This window comes from Rhipicephalus microplus, unplaced genomic scaffold (assembly GCF_043290135.1).
Source record: "Rhipicephalus microplus isolate Deutch F79 unplaced genomic scaffold, USDA_Rmic scaffold_13, whole genome shotgun sequence".
Classification (NCBI taxonomy): Eukaryota; Metazoa; Arthropoda; class Arachnida; order Ixodida; family Ixodidae; genus Rhipicephalus; species Rhipicephalus microplus.
In genome coordinates, this window is record NW_027464586.1 from 476742 (window position 1) to 493289 (window position 16548).

General features: G+C 51.7%; 1 non-coding gene across 1 annotated transcript; it reads left to right on the forward strand.

Annotated features, from left to right (window-relative positions):
* Window positions 1-15839: 15839 nt before the first annotated feature.
* Window positions 15840-15913, forward strand: TRNAN-GUU (transfer RNA asparagine (anticodon GUU)). Its single transcript has one exon. It is a non-coding gene; the product is annotated as a tRNA-Asn (tRNA).
* Window positions 15914-16548: the final 635 nt, after the last annotated feature.

Consider the following 16548-nt stretch of genomic DNA (forward strand, 5'->3'; position numbering starts at 1 on the left):
CTTTTTTTTCTTTGGGCTGATAGCTTTGAAAATATGTTCTGATGGTGGTGAGTGTAGAGAAGGTCTGTCTCCGTGGCGCAATAGGCTATTGCGATCGGCTGTTAACCGAAATGTTGGAGGTACGAGCCCACCCGGTGGTGTTGCGGCGCTTTTTTTTCTTTTGGCGGATAGCTTTGAAGATATGTTCTGATGGTGGTGAGAGTAGAGCACGACTGTCTCCGTGGCGCAATTGGCTAGCGTAATCGGCTTTTAATCGAAACGTTGGAGGTACGAGCACACCCGGTGGTGGTGTGGCGCTTTCTTTTCTTTGGGCTGATAGCTTTGAAGATATGTTCTGATGGTGGTGAGAGTGGAGCACGACTGTCTCCGTGGCGCAATTGGCTAGCGCAATCGGCTGTTAACCGAAAGGTTGGAGGTACGAGCCGACCCGGTGGTGGTGCGGCGCTTTTTTTTCTTTGGGCTGATAGCTCTGAAGAAATCTTCTTACGGTGGTGAAAGTGAAGCACGACTGTCTCCGTGCCGCAATCGGCTATGCGATCGGCTGTTAACTGAAAGGTTGGAGGTTCGAGCCCTCCCGGGAGTGGTGTGTTGCTTTTTATTCTTTGGGCTGATAGCTTTGAAGATATGTTCTGTAGGTGGTGAGAGTGGAGCAGGACTGTCTCCGTGGCGCAATTAGCTAGCGCGATCGGCTGTTAACCGAAAAGTTGGAGGTACGAGCCAACCCGGTGGTGGTGCGGCGCTTTTTTTTCTTTGGGCTGATAGTTTTGAAAATGTTCTGATGGTGGTGATAGTGGAGCACGACTGTCTCCGTGGCGCAATTGGCTATTCGATCGGCTGTTAACTGAAAGGTCTGAGGTACGAGCCCATCCGGTGGTGGTGCGGTGCTTTTTTGTCTTTGGGCTGGCAGCTTTGAAGATATGTTCTGATGGTGGTGAGTGTGGAGCAGGACTATCTCCGTGGCGCAATTGGCTAGCGCGATCGGCTGTTAACCGAAAGGTTGGAGGTGTGAGCCGACCCGGTGGTGGTGCGGCGCTTTTTTTTTCTGTGGGCTCATAGCTCTGAAGAAATCTTCTGACGGTGGTGAAAGTGAAGCACGACTGTCTCCGTGCCGCAATCGGGTATGCGATCGGCTGTTAACTGAAAGGTTGGAGGTTCGAGCCCTCCCGGGAGTGGTGTGTTGCTTTTTATTCTTTGGGCTGATAGCTTTGAAGATGTGTTTTGATGGTGGTGAGAGTGGAGCAGGACTGTCTCCGTGGCGCAATTAGCTAGCGCGATCGGCTGTTAACCGAAAGGTTGGAGGTACGAGCCCACCCGGTGGTGGTGCGGTGCTTTTTTTTCTTTGGGCTGTTAGCTTTGAAAATATGTTCTGATGGTGATGAGAGTGGAGCACGACTGTCTCCGTGGCGAAATTGGCTATTCGATCGGCTGTTAACTGAAAGGTTGGAGGTACGAGCCCATCCGGTGGTGTTGTGTTGCTTTTTTTTCTTTGAGCTGATAGCTTTGAAGAAATGTTCTGATGGTGGTGAGAGTGGAGCAGGACTGTCACCGTGGCGCAATTGGCTAGCGCGATCGGCTGTTAACAGAAAGGTTGGATGTACGAGCCCACTCGTTGGTGGTGCGGTGCTTTTTTTTCTTTGGGCTGATAGCTTTGAAGATATGTTCTGATGGTGGTGAGAATGGAGCACGACTGTCTCCGTGGCGCAATTGGCTAGCGCGATCGGCTGTTAACCGAAAGGTTGGAGGTTCGAGCCCTCCCGGGAGTGGTGAGTTGCTTTTTTTATTTTGGGCTGATAGCTTTGAAAATATGTTCTGATGGTCGTGAGTGTGGAGCAGGACTGTCTCCGTGGCACAATTGGCTAGCGCGATCGGCTGTTAACCGAAAGTTTGGAGGTACGAGCCCACCCGGTGGAGGTGCGGCGCTTTTTTTTGGACTGATAGCTTTGAAGAAATCTTCTGACGGTGGTGAAAGTGAAGCACGACTGTCCACGTGCCGCAATCGGCTATGCGATCGGCTGTTAACTGAAAGGTTGGAGGTTCGAGCCCTCCCTGGAGTGGTGTGTTGCTTTTTATTCTTTGGGCTGATAGCTTTGAAGATATGTTTTTAGGTGGTGAGAGTGGAGCAGGACTGTCTCCGTGGTGCAATTAGCTAGCGCGGTTGGCTGTTAACCGAAAGGTTGGAGGTACGAGCCCACCCGGTGGTGGTGCGGCGCTTTTTTTTCTTTCGGCTGATAGCTTTGAAAATATGTTCTGATGGTGGTGATAGTGGAGCATGACTGTCTCCGTGGCGCAATTGGCTATTCGATCGGCTGTTAACTGAAAGGTTGGAGGTACGAGCCCATCCGGTGTTGGTGTGTTGCTTTTTTTCTTTGAGCTGATATCTTTGAAGAAATGTTCTGATGGTGGTGAGAGTGGAGCAGGACTGTTTCCGTGGTGCAATTTGCTAGCGCGATCGGCTGTTAATAGAAAGGTTGGATGTACGAGCCCACCCGGTGGTGGTGCGGCGCTTTTTTGTCTTTGGGCTGATAGCTTTGAAGATATGTTCTGATGGTGCTGAGAGTGCAGCACGACTGTCTCTGTGGCGAAATTGGCTAGCGCGATCGGCTGTTAACCGAAAGGTTGGAGGTTCGAGCCCTCCCGGGAGTGGTGAGTTGCTTTTTTTTATTTCGAGCTGATAGCTTTGAAAATATGTTCTGATGGTGGTGAGTGTGGAGCAGGACTGTCTCCGTGGCGCAATTGGCTAGCGCGATCGGCTGTTAACCGAATGGTTGGAGGTTCGAGCCCACCCGGTGGTGGTGCGGCGCTTTTTTTCTGTGGGCTGATAACTTTGAAGATATGTTCTTATGGTGGTGAGAGAGGAGCACGACTGTCTCCGTGGCGCAATTTGCTAGCGCGATCGGCTGTTAACCGAAAGGTTGGAGGTACGAGCGCACCCGGTGGTGGTACAGCGCTTTTTTTACTTTGGGCTGATAGCTCTGAAGAAATGTTCTGATGGTGGTGAGAGTGGAGCACGACTGTCTGCGTGGCGCAATTGGCTATGCGATCGGCTGTTAACCGAAAGGTTGGAGGTTCGAGCCCACCCGGTGGAGGTGCGGCGCTTTCTTTTCTTTGGACTGATAGCTTTGAAGATATGTTCTGATGGTGGTGAGAGTGGAGCACGATTGTCTTCGTGGTGGGATTGGCTAGCGCGATCGGCTGTTAACCAAGAGGTAGGAGGTTCGAGCCCACCCGGTGGTGGTGCGGCGCTTTTTTTCCTTTGGGCTGATAGCTTTGAAGAAATCTTCTGACGGTGGTGAGAGTGGATCACGACTGTCTTCGTGGCGCAATTGGCTATGCGATCGGCTGTTAACTGAAAGGTTGGAGGTTGGAGCCCTCCCGGGAGTGGTTTGTTGCTTTTTTTTTCTTTGGGCTGATAGCTTTGAAAATATGTTCTGATGGTGGTGAGTGTAGAGAAGGACGGTGTCCGTGGCGCAATAGGCTAGCGCGATCGGCTGTTAACCGAAATGTTGGAGGTACGAGCCCACCCGGTGGTGTTGCGGCGCTTTTTTTTCTTTTGGCGGATAGCTTTCAAGATATGTTCTGATGGTGGTGAGAGTGGAGCACGACTGTCTCTGTGGCGCAATTGGCTAGCGCAATCGGCTGTTAACCGAAAGGTTGGAGGTACGAGCCGATCCGGTGGTGGTGCGGCGCTTTTTTTTCTTTGGGCTGATAGCTCTGAAGAAATCTTCTTACGGTGGTGAAAGTGAAGCACGACTGTCTCCGTGCCGCAATCGGCTATGCGATCGGCTGTTAACTGAAAGGTTGGAGGTTGGAGCCCTCCCGGGAGTGGTTTGTTGCTTTTTTTTTTGGGCTGATAGCTTTGAAAATATGTTCTGATGGTGGTGAGTGTAGAGCAGGACTGTCTCCGTGACGCAATTGGCTACCGCGATCGGCTGTTAACCGAGAGGTTGCAGGTACGAGCCCACCCGTTGGAGGTGCGGCGATTTCTTTTCTTTGGACTGATAGCTTTGAAGATATGCTCTGATGGTGGTGAGAGTGGAGCACGACTGTCTTCGTGGTGGGATTGGCTAGCGCGATCGGCTGTTAACCAAGAGGTAGGAGGTTCGAGCCCACCCGGTGGTGGTGCGGCGCTTTTTTTCCTTTGGGCTGATAGCTCTGAAGAAATCTTCTGACGGTGGTGAGAGTGGATCACGACTGTCTTCGTGGCGCAATTGGCTATGCGATCGGCTGTTAACTGAAAGGTTGGAGGTTGGAGCCCTCCCGGGAGTGGTTTGTTGCTTTTTTTTTCTTTGGGCTGATAGCTTTGAAAATATGTTCTGATGGTGGTGAGTGTAGAGAAGGACTGTCTCCGTGGCGCAATAGGCTAGCGCGATCGGCTGTTAACCGAAATGTTGGAGGTACGAGCCCACCCGGTGGTGTTGCGGCGCTTTTTTTTCTTTTGGCGGATAGCTTTGAAGATATGTTCTGATGGTGGTGAGAGTAGAGCACGACTGTCTCCGTGGCGCAATTGGCTAGCGTAATCGGCTTTTAATCGAAACGTTGGAGGTACGAGCACACCCGGTGGTGGTGTGGCGCTTTCTTTTCTTTGGGCTGATAGCTTTGAAGATATGTTCTGATGGTGGTGAGAATGGAGCACGACTGTCTCCGTGGCGCAATTGGCTAGCGCAATCGGCTGTTAACCGAAAGGTTGGAGGTACGAGCCGACCCGGTGGTGGTGCGGCGCTTTTTTTTCTTTGGGCTGATAGCTCTGAAGAAATCTTCTTACGGTGGTGAAAGTGAAGCACGACTGTCTCCGTGCCGCAATCGGCTATGCGATCGGCTGTTAACTGAAAGGTTGGAGGTTCGAGCCCTCCCGGGAGTGGTGTGTTGCTTTTTATTCTTTGGGCTGATAGCTTTGAAGATATGTTCTGTAGGTGGTGAGAGTGGAGCAGGACTGTCTCCGTGGCGCAATTAGCTAGCGCGATCGGCTGTTAACCGAAAAGTTGGAGGTACGAGCCAACCCGGTGGTGGTGCGGCGCTTTTTTTTCTTTGGGCTGATAGTTTTGAAAATGTTCTGATGGTGGTGATAGTGGAGCACGACTGTCTCCGTGGCGCAATTGGCTATTCGATCGGCTGTTAACTGAAAGGTCTGAGGTACGAGCCCAACCGGTGGTGGTGCGGTGCTTTTTTGTCTTTGGGCTGGTAGCTTTGAAGATATGTTCTGATGGTGGTGAGTGTGGAGCAGGACTATCTCCGTGGCGCAATTGGCTAGCGCGAACGGCTGTTAACCGAAAGGTTGGAGGTGTGAGCCGACCCGGTGGTGGTGCGGCGCTTTTTTTTTCTTTGGGCTGATAGCTTTGAAGAAATCTTCTGACGGTGGTGAAAGTGAAGCACGACTGTCTCCGTGCCGCAATCGGCTATGCGATCGGCTGTTAACTGAAAGGTTGGAGGTTCGAGCCCTCCCGGGAGTGGTGTACTGCTTTTTATTCTTTGGGCTGATAGCTTTGAAGATGTGTTTTGATGGTGGTGAGAGTGGAGCAGGACTGTCTCCGTGGCGCAATTAGCTAGCGCGATCAGCTGTTAACCGAAAGGTTGGAGGTACGAGCCCACCCGGTGGTGGTGCGGTGCTTTTTTTTCTTTGAGCTGTTAGCTTTGAAAATATGTTCTGATGGTGATGAGAGTGGAGCACGACTGTCTCCGTGGCGAAATTGGCTATTCGATCGGCTGTTAACTGAAAGGTTGGAGGTACGAGCCCATCCGGTGGTGTTGTGTTGCTTTTTTTTCTTTGAGCTGATAGCTTTGAAGAAATGTTCTGATGGTGGTGAGAGTGGAGCAGGACTGTCACCGTGGCGCAATTGGCTAGCGCGATCGGCTGTTAACAGAAAGGTTGGATGTACGAGCCCACCCGTTGGTGGTGCGGTGCTTTTTTTTCTTTGGGCTGATAGCTTTGAAGATATGTTCTGATGGTGGTGAGAATGGAGCACGACTGTCTCCGTGGCGCAATTGGCTAGCGCGATCGGCTGTTAACCGAAAGGTTGGAGGTTCGAGCCCTCCCGGGAGTGGTGAGTTGCTTTTTTTATTTTGGGCTGATAGCTTTGAAAATATGTTCTGATGGTCGTGAGTGTGGAGCAGGACTGTCTCCGTGGCACAATTGGCTGGCGCGATCGGCTGTTAACCGAAAGTTTGGAGGTACGAGCCCACCCGGTGGAGGTGCGGCGCTTTTTTTTGGACTGATAGCTTTGAAGAAATCTTCTGACGGTGGTGAAAGTGAAGCACGACTGTCTACGTGCCGCAATCGGCTATGCGATCGGCTGTTAACTGAAAGGTTGGAGGTTCGAGCCCTCCCTGGAGTGGTGTGTTGCTTTTTATTCTTTGGGCTGATAGCTTTGAAGATATGTTCTTTAGGTGGTGAGAGAGGAGCAGGACTGTCTCCGTGGCGCAATTAGCTAGCGCGGTCGGCTGTTAACCGAAAGGTTGGAGGTACGAGCCCACCCGGTGGTGGTGCGGCGCTTTTTTTTCTTTCGGCTGATAGCTTTGAAAATATGTTCTGATGGTGGTGATAGTGGAGCATGACTGTCTCCGTGGCACAATTGGCTATTCGATCGGCTGTTAACTGAAAGGTTGGAGGTACGAGCCCATCCGGTGTTGGTGTGTTGCTTTTTTTCTTTGAGCTGATATCTTTGAAGAAATGTTCTGATGGTGGTGAGAGTGGAGCAGGACTGTTTCCGTGGTGCAATTTGCTAGCGCGATCGGCTGTTAATAGAAAGGTTGGATGTACGAGCCCACCCGGTGGTGGTGCGGCGCTTTTTTGTCTTTGGGCTGATAGCTTTGAAGATATGTTCTGATGGTGCTGAGAGTGCAGCACGACTGTCTCCGTGGCGCAATTGGCTAGCGCGATCGGCTGTTAACCGAAAGGTTGGAGGTTCGAGCCCTCCCGGGAGTGGTGAGTTGCTTTTTTTTATTTCGGGCTGATAGCTTTGAAAATATGTTCTGATGGTGGTGAGTGTGGAGCAGGACTGTCTCCGTGGCGCAATTGGCTAGCGCAATCGGCTGTTAACCGAATGGTTGGAGGTTCGAGCCCACCCGGTGGTGGTGCGGCGCTTTTTTTCTGTGGGCTGATAACTTTGAAGATATGTTCTTATGGTGGTGAGAGAGGAGCACGACTGTCTCCGTGGCGCAATTTGCTAGCGCGATCAGCTGTTAACCGAAAGGTTGGAGGTACGAGCGCACCCGGTGGTGGTACAGCGCTTTTTTTACTTTGGGCTGATAGCTCTGAAGAAATGTTCTGATGGTGGTGAGAGTGGAGCACGACTGTCTGCGTGGCGCAATTGGCTATGCGATCGGCTGTTAACCGAAAGGTTGGAGGTTCGAGCCCTCCCGGGAGTGGTGAGTTGCTTTTTTTATTTTGGGCTGATAGCTTTGAAAATATGTTCTGATGGTGGTGAGTGTGCAGCAGGACTATCTCCATGGCGCAATTGGCTAGCGCGATCGGCTGTTAACCGAAAGGTTGGAGGTATTAGCCGACCAGGTGGTGGTGCGGCGCTTTTTTTTCTTTGGGCTGATAGCTCTGAAGAAATCTTCTGACGGTGGTGAAAGTGAAGCACGACTGTCTCCGTGCCGCAATCGGCTATGCGATCGGCTGTTAACTGAAAGGTTGGAGGTTCGAGCCCTCCCGGGAGTGGTGTGTTGCTTTTTATTCTTTGGGCTGATAGCTTTGAAGATATGTTCTGATGGTGGTGAGAGTGGAGCATGACTGTCTCCGTGGCGCAATTAGCTAGCGTGATCGGCTGTTAACCGAAAGGTTGGAGGTACGAGCCCACCCGGTGGTGGTGCGGCGCTTTTTTTTCTTTGGGCTGTTAGCTTTGAAAATATGTTCTGATGGTGATGAGAGTGGAGCACGACTGTCTCCGTGGCGCAATTGGCTATGCGATCGGCTGTTAACCGAAAGGTTGGAGGTTCGAACCCTCCCGGTAGTGGTGTGTTGCTTTTTTTTCTTTGGACTGATAGCTTTGAAGATATTTCTGATGGTGGTGAGAGTGGAGCAGGACCGTCTCCGTGGCGCAATTGGCTAGCGCGATCTGCTTTTAATCGAAAGGTTGGAGGTACGAGCCCACCCGGTGGTGGTGCGGCGCTTTTTTTTCTTTGGGCTGATAGCTTTGAAGATATGTTCTGATGGTGGTAAGAGTGGAACACGACTGTCTCCGTGGCGCAATTGGCTATGCGATCGGCTGTTAGCTGAAGGGTTGGAGGTTTGAGCCTTCCCGGGAGTAGTGCGTTGCTTTTTTTTCTTAGGGCTGATAGCTTTGAAGATATGTTCCGATGGTGGTGAGAGTGGAGCACGACTGTCTTTGTGGCGCGATTGGCTAGCGTGATCGGCTGTTAACCGAGAGGTTGGAGGTTCGAGCCCACCCGGTTGTGGTGCGGCGATTTTTTTTCCTTTGGACTGATAGCTCTGAAGAAATGTTCTGACGGTGGTGAGAGAGGAGCATGACTGTCTCCATGGCGCAATTGGCTATGGGATCGGCTGTTAACTGAAAGGTTGGAGGTTCGAGCCCTCCTGGGAGTGGTGTGTTGCTTTTCTTTTTGGTGCTGATAGCTTTGAAGATATATTCTGATGGTGGTGAGAGTGGAGCAGGACTGTCTCCATGGCGCCATTGGCTAGCGCGATCGGCTGTTAACCGAAAGGTTGGAGGTACGAGCCCACCCGGTGGAGGTGCGGCGCTTTCTTTTCTTTGGACTGATAGTTTTGAAGATATGTTCTGATGGTGGTGAGAGTGAAACACGACTGTCTTCGTGGCGCGATTGGCTAGCGCGATCGGCTGTTAACCGAGAGGTTGGAGGTTCGAGCCCACTTGGTGGTGGTGTGGCGATTTTTTTCCTTTGGGCTGATAGCTCTGAAGAAATGTTCTGACGGTGGTGAGAGTAGAGCACGACTGTCTTCGTGGCGCAATTGGTTATGCGATCGGCTGGTAACTGAAAGGTTGGAGGTTGGAGCCCTCCCGGGAGTGGTGTGTTGCTTTTTTTCTTTGGGCTGATAGCTTTGAAGATATGTTCTGATGGTAATGAGAGTGGAGCACGACTGTCTCCGTGGCGAAATTGGCTATTCGATCGGCTGTTAACTGAAAGGTTGGAGGTACGAGCCCATCCGGTGGTGTTGTGTTGCTTTTTTTTCTTTGAGCTGATAGCTTTGAAGAAATGTTCTGATGGTGGTGAGAGTGGAGCAGGACTGTCACCGTGGCGCAATTGGCTAGCGCGATCGGCTGTTAACAGAAAGGTTGGATGTACGAGCCCACCCGTTGGTGGTGCGGTGCTTTTTTTTCTTTGGGCTGATAGCTTTGAAGATATGTTCTGATGGTGGTGAGAATGGAGCACGACGGTCTCCGTGGCGCAATTAGCTAGCGCGATCGGCTGTTAACCGAAAGGTTGGAGGTTCGAGCCCTCCCGGGAGTGGTGAGTTGCTTTTTTTATTTTGGGCTGATAGCTTTGAAAATATGTTCTGATGGTCGTGAGTGTGGAGCAGGACTGTCTCCGTGGCACAATTGGCTGGCGCGATCGGCTGTTAACCGAAAGTTTGGAGGTACGAGCCCACCCGGTGGAGGTGCGGCGCTTTTTTTTTGGACTGATAGCTTTGAAGAAATCTTCTGACGGTGGTGAAAGTGAAGCACGACTGTCTACGTGCCGCAATAGGCTATGCGATCGGCTGTTAACTGAAAGGTTGGAGGTTCGAGCCCTCCCTGGAGTGGTGTGTTGCTTTTTATTCTTTGGGCTGATAGCTTTGAAGATATGTTCTTTAGGTGGTGAGAGTGGAGCAGGACTGTCTCCGTGGCGCAATTAGCTAGCGCGGTCGGCTGTTAACCGAAAGGTTGGAGGTACGAGCCCACCCGGTGGTGGTGCGGCGCTTTTTTTTCTTTCGGCTGATAGCTTTGAAAATATGTTCTGATGGTGGTGATAGTGGAGCATGACTGTCTCCGTGGCGCAATTGGCTATTCGATCGGCTGTTAACTGAAAGGTTGGAGGTACGAGCCCATCCGGTGTTGGTGTGTTGCTTTTTTTCTTTGAGCTGATATCTTTGAAGAAATGTTCTGATGGTGGTGAGAGTGGAGCAGGACTGTTTCCGTGGTGCAATTTGCTAGCGCGATCGGCTGTTAATAGAAAGGTTGGATGTACGAGCCCACCCGGTGGTGGTGCGGCGCTTTTTTGTCTTTGGGCTGATAGCTTTGAAGATATGTTCTGATGGTGCTGAGAGTGCAGCACGACTGTCTCCGTGGCGCAATTGGCTAGCGCGATCGGCTGTTAACCGAAAGGTTGGAGGTTCGAGCCCTCCCGGGAGTGGTGAGTTGCTTTTTTTTATTTCGGGCTGATAGCTTTGAAAATATGTTCTGATGGTAGTGAGTGTGGAGCAGGACTGTCTCCGTGGCGCAATTGGCTAGCGCGATCGGCTGTTAACCGAATGGTTGGAGGTTCGAGCCCACCCGGTGGTGGTGCGGCGCTTTTTTTCTGTGGGCTGATAACTTTGAAGATATGTTCTTATGGTGGTGAGAGAGGAGCACGACTGTCTCCGTGGCGCAATTTGCTAGCGCGATCGGCTGTTAACCGAAAGGTTGGAGGTACGAGCGCACCCGGTGGTGGTACAGCGCTTTTTTTACTTTGGGCTGATAGCTCTGAAGAAATGTTCTGATGGTGGTGAGAGTGGAGCACGACTGTCTGCGTGGCGCAATCGGCTATGCGATCGGCTGTTAACCGAAAGGTTGGAGGTTCGAGCCCTCCCGGGAGTGGTGAGTTGCTTTTTTTTATTTTGGGCTGATAGCTTTGAAAATATGTTCTGATGGTGGTGAGTGTGCAGCAGGACTATCTCCATGGCGCAATTGGCTAGCGCGATCGGCTGTTAACCGAAAGGTTGGAGGTATTAGCCGACCAGGTGGTGGTGCGGCGCTTTTTTTTCTTTGGGCTGATAGCTCTGAAGAAATCTTCTGACGGTGGTGAAAGTGAAGCACGACTGTCTCCGTGCCGCAATCGGCTATGCGATCGGCTGTTAACTGAAAGGTTGGAGGTTCGAGCCCTCCCGGGAGTGGTGTGTTGCTTTTTATTCTTTGGGCTGATAGCTTTGAAGATATGTTCTGATGGTGGTGAGAGTGGAGCATGACTGTCTCCGTGGCGCAATTAGCTAGCGTGATCGGCTGTTAACCGAAAGGTTGGAGGTACGAGCCCACCCGGTGGTGGTGCGGCGCTTTTTTTTCTTTGGGCTGTTAGCTTTGAAAATATGTTCTGATGGTGATGAGAGTGGAGCACGACTGTCTCCGTGGCGCAATTGGCTATGCGATCGGCTGTTAACCGAAAGGTTGGAGGTTCGAACCCTCCCGGGAGTGGTGTGTTGCTTTTTTTTCTTTGGACTGATAGCTTTGAAGATATCTTCTGATAGTGGTGAGAGTGGAGCAGGACCGTCTCCGTGGCGCAATTGGCTAGCGCGATCTGCTTTTAATCGAAAGGTTGGAGGTACGAGCCCACCCGGTGGTGGTGCGGCGCTTTTTTTTCTTTGGGCTGATAGCTTTGAAGATATGTTCTGATGGTGGTAAGAGTGGAACACGACTGTCTCCGTGGCGCAATTGGCTATGCGATCGGCTGTTAGCTGAAGGGTTGGAGGTTTGAGCCTTCCCGGGAGTAGTGCGTTGCTTTTTTTTCTTAGGGCTGATAGCTTTGAAGTTATGTTCTGATGGTGGTGAGAGTGAAGCAGGACTGTCTCCGTGGCGCAATTGGTTAGCGCGATCGGCTGTTAACCGAAGGGGTGGAGGTGCGAGCCCACCCGTTGGAGGTGCCGCGCTTTCTTTTCTTTGGACTGATAGCTTTGAAGATATGTTCCGATGGTGGTGAGAGTGGAGCACGACTGTCTTTGTGGCGCGATTGGCTAGCGTGATCGGCTGTTAACCGAGAGGTTGGAGGTTCGAGCCCACCCGGTTGTGGTGCGGCGATTTTTTTTCCTTTGGGCTGATAGCTCTGAAGAAATGTTCTGACGGTGGTGAGAGAGGAGCATGACTGTCTCCATGGCGCAATTGGCTATGGGATCGGCTGTTAACTGAAAGGTTGGAGGTTCGAGCCCTCCTGGGAGTGGTGTGTTGCTTTTCTTTTTGGTGCTGATAGCTTTGAAGATATATTCTGATGGTGGTGAGAGTGGAGCAGGACTGTCTCCATGGCGCCATTGGCTAGCGCGATCGGCTGTTAACCGAAAGGTTGGAGGTACGAGCCCACCCGGTGGAGGTGCGGCGCTTTCTTTTCTTTGGACTGATAGTTTTGAAGATATGTTCTGATGGTGGTGAGAGTGAAACACGACTGTCTTCGTGGCGCGATTGGCTAGCGCGATCGGCTGTTAACCGAGAGGTTGGAGGTTCGAGCCCACTTGGTGGTGGTGTGGCGATTTTTTTCCTTTGGGCTGATAGCTCTGAAGAAATGTTCTGACGGTGGTGAGAGTAGAGCACGACTGTCTTCGTGGCGCAATTGGTTATGCGATCGGCTGGTAACTGAAAGGTTGGAGGTTGGAGCCCTCCCGGGAGTGGTGTGTTGCTTTTTTTCTTTGGGCTGATAGCTTTGAAGATATGTTCTGATGGTGGTGAGAGTGGAGCAGGACTGTCTCCGTGGCGGAATCGGCTACCGCGATCGGCTGTTAACCGAAAGGTTGGAGGTACGAGCCCACCCGGTGGAGGTGCGGCACTTTTTTTTCTTTGGGCTGATAGCTTTGAAGATATGTTCTGATGGTGGTGAGAGTGGAGAACGACTGTCTCCGTGGCGCAATTGGCTAGAGCAATCGGCTGTTAACCGAAAGGTTGGATGTTCGAGCGCTCCCGGGAGTGGTGTGTTGCTTTTTTTTTCTTTGGGCTGATAGCTTCGAAGATATGCTCTGATAGTGGTGAGAGTGGAGCAGGACTGTCTCCGTGGCGCAATTGGCTACCGCGATCGGCTGTTAACCGAAAGGTTGGAGGTACGAGCCCACCCGGTGGAGGTGCGGCGCTTTCTTTTCTTCGGACTGATAGCTTTGAAGATATGTTCTGATGGTGGTGAGAGTGGAGCACGAATGTCTTCGTGGCGCGATAGGCTAGCGCGATCAGCTGTTAACCGAGAGGTTGGAGGTTCGAGCCCTCCCGGGAGTGGTTTGTTGCTTTTTTTACTTTGGGCTGCTAGCTTTGAAAATATGTTCTGATGGTGGTGAGTGTAGAGCAGGACTGTCTCCGTGACGCAATTGGCTACCGCGATCGGCTGTTAACCGAAAGGTTGGAGGTACGAGCCCACCCGTTGGAGGTGCGGCGCTTTCTTTTCTTCGGACTGATAGCTTTGAAGATATGTTCCGATGGTGGTGAGAGTGGAGCACGACTGTCTTTGTGGCGCGATTGGCTAGCGCGATCGGCTGTTAACCGAGAGGTTGGAGGTTCGAGCCCACCCGGTTGTGGTGCGGCGATTTTTTTTCCTTTGGGCTGATAGCTCTGAAGAAATGTTCTGACGGTGGTGAGAGTGGAGCATGACTGTCTCCATGGCGCAATTGGCTATCGGATCGGCTGTTAACTGAAAGGTTGGAGGTTCGAGCCCTCCTGGGAGTGGTGTGTTGCTTTTCTTTTTGGTGCTGATAGCTTTGAAGATATATTCTGATGGTGGTGAGAGTGGAGCAGGACTGTCTCCATGGCGCCATTGGCTAGCGCGATCGGCTGTTAACCGAAAGGTTGGAGGTACGAGCCCACCCGGTGGAGGTGCGGCGCTTTCTTTTCTTTGGACTGATAGTTTTGAAGATATGTTCTGATGGTGGTGAGAGTGAAACACGACTGTCTTCGTGGCGCGATTGGCTAGCGCGATCGGCTGTTAACCGAGAGGTTGGAGGTTCGAGCCCACTTGGTGGTGGTGTGGCGATTCTTTTCCTTTGGGCTGATAGCTCTGAAGAAATGTTCTGACGGTGGTGAGAGTAGAGCACGACTGTCTTCGTGGCGCAATTGGTTATGCGATCGGCTGGTAACTGAAAGGTTGGAGGTTGGAGCCCTCCCGGGAGTGGTGTGTTGCTTTTTTTCTTTGGGCTGATAGCTTTGAAGATATGTTCTGATGGTGGTGAGAGTGGAGCAGGACTGTCTCCGTGGCGCAATTGGCTACCGCGATCGGCTGTTAACCGAAAGGTTGGAGGTACGAGCCCACCCGGTGGAGGTGCGGCGCTTTTTTTTCTTTGGGCTGATAGCTTTGAAGATATGTTCTGATGTTGGTGAGAGTGGAGCAGGACTGTCTCCGTGGCGCAATTGGCTAACGCGATCGGCTGTTAACCGAAAGGTTGGAGGTACGAGCCCTCCCGGGAGTGGTGCGGTGTTTTTTTTCTTTGGTCTGATAGCTTTGAAGATATGTTCTCATGGTGTTGAGAGTGGAGCACCACTGTCTCCGTGGCGCAATTGGCTAGCGCGATCGGCTGTTAACCGAGAGGTTGGAGTTTCGAGCCCACCCGGTGGTGGTGCGGCGATTTTTTTCCTTTGGGCTGATAGCTTTAAAGATATGTTCTGATGGTGGTGAGAGTGGAGCACGACTACCTCCGTGGCGCAATTGGCTATTCGATCGGCTGTTGACTGAAAGGTTGGATATTCGAGCCCTCCCGGGAGTGGTGTGTTGCTTTTTTTCTTTGGGCTGATAGCTTTGAAGATATGTTCTGATGGCGGTGAGAGTGGAGCAGGACTGTCTCCGTGGCGCAATTGGCTACCGCGATCGGCTGTTAACTGAAAGGTTGGAGGTACGAGCCCACCCGGTGGAGGTGCGGCGCTTTTTTTTCTTTGAGCTGATAGCTTTGAAGATATGTTCTGATGGTGGTGAGAGTGGAGAACGACTGTCTCCGTGGCGCAATTGGCTAGAGCGATCGGCTGTTAACCGAAAGGTTGGATGTTCGAGCCCTCCGGGAGTGGTGTGTTGCTTTTTTTTCTTTGGGCTGATAGCTTCGAAGATATGTTCTGATAGTGGTGAGAGTGGAGCAGGACTGTCTCCGTGGCGCAATTGGCTACCGCGATCGGCTGTTAACCGAAAGGTTGGAGGTACGAGCCCACCCGGTGGAGGTGCGGCGCTTTTTTTTCTTTGGACTGATAGCTTTGAAGATATGTTCTGATGGTGGTGAGAGTGGAACACGACTGTCTCCATGGCGTAATTGGCTATGCGATCGGCTGTTACCTGAAAGGTTGGAGGTTCGAGCCCTCGCGGGAGTGGTGTGTTGCTTTTTTTGGGCTGATAGCTTTGAAGATATGTTCTGATGGTGGTGAGAGTGGAGCAGGACTGTCTCTGTGGCGCAATTGGCTAGCGCGATCGGGTGTTAACTGAAAGGTCTGAGGTTCGAGCCCTCCCGGGAGTGGTGTGTTGCTTTTTTTTCTTAGGGCTGATAGCTTTGAAGTTTTGTTCTGATGGTGGTGAGAGTGGAGCACGACTGTCTCCATGGCACAATTGGCTTGCGCGATCGGCTGTTAACCGAAAGGTTGGAGGTTGGAGCCCACCCGGTGGTGGTGCGGCGATTTTTTTCTTTTGAGCTGATAGCTCTGAAGAAATGTTCTGACGGTGGTGAGAGTGGAGAACGACTGTCTCCGTGGCGCAATTGGCAATTCGATCGGCTTTTAACTGAAAGGTTGGATGTTCGAGCCCTCCCGGGAGTGGTGTGTTGATTTTTTTTCTTTGGGCTGATAGCTTTGAAGCTATGTTCTCATGGTGGTGAGAGTGGAGCAGGACTGTCTCCGTGGTGCAAATGGCTAGCGCTGTCGGCTGTTAACCGAAAGGTTGGAGGTACAAGCCCACCCGGTGGTGGTGCGGCGCTTTTTTTTCTTTGGGCTGATAGCTTTGAAGAAATGTTCTGATGGTGGTGAGAGTGGAGCACGACTGTCTCCGTGGCGCAATTGGCTAGCGCGGTCGGCTGTTAACTGAAAGGTTGGAGGTTCGAGCCCTCCCGGGGGTGGTGTGTTGCTTTTTTTATTTTGTTCTGAGAGCTTTGAAAACATGTTCTGATGGTGGTAAGTGTGGAGCAGGACTGTCTCCGTGACGCAATTGGCTAGCGCGATCGGCTGTTAACCGAAAGGTTGGAGGTACGAGCCCACCCGGTGGAGGTGCGGCGCTTTTTTTCTTTGGATTGATAGCTTTGAAGATATGTTCTGATGGTGGTGAGAGTGGAGCACGACTGTCTCCGTGGCGCAATTGGCTAGCGCGATCGGCTGTTAACCGAGAGGTTGGAGGTTCGAGCCCACCCGGTGGTAGTGCGGCGATTTTTTTCCTTTAAGCTGATAGCTCTAAAAAAATGTTCTGACGGTGGTGAGAGTGGAGCACGACTGTCTCCATGCGAAATTGGCTATGCGATTGGCTGTTAACTTAAAGGTTGGAGGTTCGAGCCCTCCTGGTGGTGGTGCGGCGCTTTTTTTTTTCTTTGGGCTGAAGACTTTGAAGATATGTTCTGATGGTGGTGAGAGTGGAGCACGACTGTCTCCGTGGCGCAATTGGCTAGCGCGATCGGCTGTTAACCGAAAGGTTGGATGTACAAGCCCACACAGTGGTGGTGCGACGCTTTTTTTTCTTTAGGCTGATAGCTCTGAAGAAATG